This window comes from Polistes canadensis, unplaced genomic scaffold (assembly GCF_001313835.1).
Source record: "Polistes canadensis isolate GaletaPanama2010 unplaced genomic scaffold, ASM131383v1 scaffold_228, whole genome shotgun sequence".
NCBI lineage: Eukaryota > Metazoa > Arthropoda > Insecta > Hymenoptera > Vespidae > Polistes > Polistes canadensis.
The window spans coordinates 197,142-203,141 of NW_014569775.1; the positions used below are offsets into that span (position 1 = coordinate 197,142).

General features: G+C 25.5%; 1 protein-coding gene across 1 annotated transcript in view; it reads right to left on the reverse strand.

Moving 5' to 3' along the window:
- Positions 1–5,604: 5,604 nt before the first annotated feature.
- LOC106790280 (cytochrome P450 4C1-like) overlaps positions 5,605–6,000 on the reverse strand; it is a gene marked incomplete in the record, with an annotated part of 6,492 nt that continues 6,096 nt past the window's right edge. Inside the window, 1 exon segment of the mRNA XM_014755059.1 lies at positions 5,605–6,000.

The window sequence follows — 6,000 nt, forward strand, 5'->3', positions numbered from 1 at the left end:
TAGTGACATTGAAATTGATTACAAGTTTTAAGTTTTTGTTTTCATTTACACGAGAAAAATGCTTTTCTGTATAAAAACTAATCTAATAAACTTATTGTTGATCGGATTAATTTGGGGATTCGTTATGTTTTTAAAATCAGCTGCTGTCTCTCCTCAATTAAGAAAAGTAAGTTAATATATATTTTCTTCAGCTTTGACTGTTCCAACTTTGAATCTTCTTATCTTGAATCAATTACGAGTTTACACGTTATTGTTATTTTTTTCTAATTATTTTACTCTTTATAATTATACACTTAAAAGTGATTTGTTACATTCCTAAAGTTTGGAACGTTCCTTACGACTCACCCTATATATTATTTATTACATTAATTTTATAATATTAATTTAATAATTATAATTATTTTCAGAGATTAGTATTTTCGCCAGATTCTACGGCTTTTATGTTTTGGAATGACTCAAAGGAATTACCACCCGTTCGGAGGGATTTTTATATTTTTAATTGGACGAACCCAGAAGATTTCATTCTACTGGGGAAAAACCCAAATTTAGTTCAAGTTGGTCCGTATAGCTTTATGTAAGTATTTAATAATAAAATAAATGATTGTCACGAGAAAATATTTAAAATATGGATACAGAACGAAATTGATGGGACATTAATATTGATTTATTAATATTGATATTTGATAATATTGATTATTTTTATTATTATTATGATATTAAATTTTATTAAGTGCAATCAGTGATCGTAATATAAAGAAAATACAAATAGCATTGAGTGAGAAATATACAGGATTAGTTCAAATATAAAATAAAATCAAAACTGATTTATTGTTTATTGAATTGACACATGCATAAACCACAATAATATACATTAATAAACCACCTGTATAATTTTATTGTGTATAAGTTACTAGTTTGTTTGTTACATACAGTCATTTGATAAATAATCATCATTTCACTTACATTGTGTCAGTTTGTAAAACCTATGCGTTAGTTCCCTTGGTCTTAAAAATTATAGTAAGTAAGTAAAGAATATTTTGTAATATAACATTACAGAGAAATGACGAAAAAGAAAAATATTACGTTCCATCCTGAAAATAGTACTGTTAGCTATTTTCAAGAACGTTCTTGGTATTTTGATAAAAATTTAAGTAATGGGACATTGGAAGATAATATTACGCAAGTCAATGCCATCAAAATAGTGAGTATTTAACAAATATTTTTATTCGATTAGAATTGTAACGACAATTATTTTTCGTTTCAGTCGGCTTTGCATCAATCACGATACTTGCCTAATTCAGAGCGAGAATATTTCGACATTTATAACTCAAAATCAAATTTAAGTATAGTATTAACAGTTAATGAGCTATTATTTACTGGATACAAAGATACAATTATTAATGCAAAGAAAATCACGGCAATGGTGCACTTGCCTATTTTTGATCGCTTCGGTTGGTTTTACAAGGTATGCTAATTTATTGATATATATGTAATTGCATTATTAAAATGAAACAAAAAAAAAGACATTGCACTAAATAATCTCGTACAAATAAATTTGTTTGTTGTGCGAGAAAGGATACAATTAATATGAATAAACACAAATTATAGCTAATTATATAGTAGTTATTTTATTACCATGGGCAACATACATTTTCATGGTTGCTCTGTATAATGCATTGTTTTTATCTTATATTTGAAATAAATTATTTTCTATAAGATTGTTGTATTAAGAATATAAAACTTGTAAATTTTAGAAAAACGGTTCCATAGACTTTGATGGTAACTTGAATATGGATACTGGTAATAAAAACATCAAAAATTTAGGTTTATTGAGAAAGTGGAATTACGAAAATGCGACAAAATACTACAATTATAGTTGCAATAAAATTGAGGGAGGTACTGGTGAATTTTGGCCTCCTAATCAAACCCATGATGATATTAAATTGTTTGTCCCAGACTTATGTAGGTAAGAAACCTGTCATTTATTTCAAATTATAACGTCTTCTTCATTAAAAAAAAGGTAATGTGTTTAAGAAATAGAAAAAAAAACCTTAACATTAAACGTACAGCAAATCAAATGACCCATATCAAAAATTCATATATTTTATGCCATATGTATAGCAAAAAATAATACCACTTATGAAATATGAATTCTTTATTTACAAAATAGCACTATAACTTGTAAAACATTTTGCTTGAAATTTTAAAAAGAGTCGTCTAATCCGTAGTGGTAGGTTTAGTGTTAACAATTTTAATAACTTGCAATGAATTTTCCAATATTTACTGATATTATATATTCCTAAGTAATTTCTACCTAAATTATTGTTACATCGGAATTAAAATAACACAGTAACTTTAGCGGACAAAAAATATTATAGTAAGTGCAGATGATTAAATATTTTTGAAAAGAATAAAAGAAACATTGTGTAAAATTAGCTACATAATATATTCGTTAATATAAACCTTTGCGATATTCTTATAATAGGTTTTTGTTTTATTTAATATGATGAAAGGAACATATTTTATATTTTTGTTAATTTCATACTTCAACTAAGCGTCTCTCGTGAATTCATACATTATCTAGTTAAAATATGTAAGTCTGCATAATTTCTACCTTTAACTGGTCGGCCTAATAATTTCATATAATGACAAGTTTTTTCATAAATTAATGCATTTCACAATTTTTAAAAGTAACATATATTATATAAATATAGGAGAATAGAAAACAATAGAGAAAAACATTTTTTTATAAAAAGAGATCCCCTAATAATAATCATGATTTTATTATCTTTTTTTCGTATCTCTCTTAAACACTTCGTTTTACTTTTACAGACCATTAACATTCGAATTCATAAAAGAAAAATTTATTATGGGTATTAAGACCAATCAATATAGTCTGGGAGAAGAAACTTTGGGAAACATTATGGAAAGACGTCGGTCACACGAGCAAGAAAAATATTTTAAGAAGACCATCGAAACTAAAAAAGATCAAGATTTTCGTATATTAAATAATTGCTATTGCAATGGCGAATGCAGTCCTAGTGGTTTAATAAATATAACAGCTTGTCGCTATGGAGCACCAGTTTTTGTTAGTCTTCCTCATTTTTATAAAGGTGATCCTATTCTTAGTAATCAGGTTTTAGGGATGAACCCAAACGAAGATGATCATAGCTTCTACATTAATATAGAACCTGTGAGTATTTTTAAATGATTATATGTGAGTAATCTTTATTAAATAATCGTTAATAATTAATACGTAACTATAATACGTATGTTCAAATATTTGGTGTTACAATTAAATTGATGAGGGCCTTGATATTAAATTCGTTGCATCAAAGTAGTCATATTTTTCTCGTCAAGTGATTTACAAGTTGCCTGAAAGATAGATCAAAGTAATCGAAAATAAGGAAGATTATTTCGAACAATGACAGATGTATTTTATAAATAAATACTAAATTTGCTCCCAAAAAAGTATCGAATTAATTGCTATTTCTAATGAAATACATGTTAATATTATTATCTAGTAGAAGAATTTTCAAATTTTTCAAATTTTGTATAAAATTAATAAAAATACAAATACATTCCAAATGGTGTGTTTATAATCAAAAAATAAATTATTTTAATATATTCTTAAATGTGTGAAACTCGTTAAAATATTAAAATGTATTTTTCTGAACACATTTGCTTAAATATTTTGTCAAAAAATTGTACCATCAAAAATAACGTGATGTACAATAATATTAGTGATAAATGTAGCATAATTTGAGAAACGATGCTCTACTATCTTGCCTGGTAGCAACTGAATATTTTCTAGTTTTTGCAATAACCGTTCAATTACATTGTTAAGAATTTCAATATAATATTAAATAATATATAAAATCTATCGTGTCTAAGAATAATTTTTTGTATTTGACAGTTAACAGGAATTCCATTGGAGATGACAGCTCGATTACAAATCAACATGCTCATTGAATCGTCGTATAATGTATCGTAAGTACATTTGAAGTTATTGTGAAAGATTTAGTAAAGGTGTACTCAATCTTTTTCCCTCGTGGACCCCATACGTTTGTTTTCTATATCAAGCTAGCCGCACTTTGACATGTGTTGAAAAACAATGACAGAAAAAATAAAGTCACCGAGTTGGAAAAAGATAGGTATATTAAAATATTAATAAAATCAATGATTTCGTTTCTAACGAAAGATCGATCCCGTATGGTGATCAAACAACCGTCAGTCAATTTTAATTATTAAAATACAAAGATAAATTCTCACACACACGACTCGTTTGACAGATCGTATCTGGAAGTTTTCCGAACTATGTTAGTTTAGGAGCCTATGGAAAGCAGGATAAACATATTTTATCAAAGTCCAAATTTCGTTTAGTCAATCTATTTGATCCCAACAATTTGATCCCTCTTTTCATATTTTTTCAGACTTGCCAAAAATGTCTCAAATATCTACTTTCCTATATTCTGGTTCTCTATGAAAATTAATGCTCCGAAAGAAATCACTTATTTTGTGAAATATTTGCTTTCTATTTCCGAAAATTCGATGGATTTTGGTATCATCATGCTATTAATGATTGTGACACCACTTTTCGCTATTATTTTTCTTCATTTATATATTTCCGGCACACAGAGAATAAATTCCGTGAGTTATCAAATTTTTCCTTAACGCAAAATATTGACATCTTTTAAAAACTTTAATTTTATTTAGGATACAATGATTAGCGACGATCTTTCAATGGATTTAATAAATAATGCTGATATTTTAGAATCGTTTTGATTAGAGAAACGTAAAATTCGTCTATTTGGACAAATTCGATTCCAATTGAAATTATAATCTAACAATAAGAAGTGACCACGTAGATAGTTTTTACTTCTATTACATTTTTCACTATCTTTACATCTCTATATTATATAATAAGCTATACCTGTGTCAGTTCGAATTGATACTTACGACATATTATTTCAGAATTTGTAGTTAGTCTCATCGTTAAAGAAAGTTATCTAATCGAATAATATCTAATCGTAATAAGGAAAAAACTTCTTTAATTAACTTATTATCATTTCATTATAGTTAATAAAAATATATAAATATAAAAGTATGCAATATGTACACATATTACAAATGTATACATATTCTAATATATTTGTAAATTTTTATCTGAAAATAAATTATTAATAAAAAATTATTAATAAAAAACAAAATATTTTTAATTTTGAATATTTAAAAAGAAGATAGATGAATAACAAGTTTTTTTCTTATTACCTTAAAAAAATCTTGTATAAATATACATGCAATATTTTTCTTTTTTTGTTATGAATGCCAAGACGTAGGTTGAGAATTGCTGGGCAAATATATTTAAATGAATTTTTTTAAAATCGCAAAATTGTAAAACTCAAAATTAAAAGTTTTGATAATTTTTTAATTTTTCATAGCTACATTAATAATCAAGACAAAAAAAAAACAATTAAATGGGCAACATATGACTTAACTATACTTCCGTATTATAAAAGTTATCCTAACTTTTAATATTTTACGAACTGACTATTTATTATAAATTTAAAATTAAAAATTTAAAGAGTAAGAACAGAGAAATTGTCATAAATAAAATTTTTGTTTATTTTTATCGATTAATTAATTACAAATAGATATTTACGTTGTCTAATGTTTTAAATTGTAAATCTTGTAAGAGCAATATGCCTAAGAACAATTACAATATTATTATTTTAATATAATGACAGATTTAGAGATTTTTTTGTAATAATATGCTTTGTTTAGCGAAGGCTTGTTCCCGGATTCATGCAAATCAACGTTTTTTTCGAAAAACCAGACAGATCCTAATACATGCATTTAAAACACGGATCCCATATATATTTTTTTCATTCTATTTAATTACATAATTATTAAATATACATACATATTTAAAAATTTTTAATTGCATTTTTTTTAAACATTAAAATATATTACTCAATAATACAGAGATAATTAGAAGTT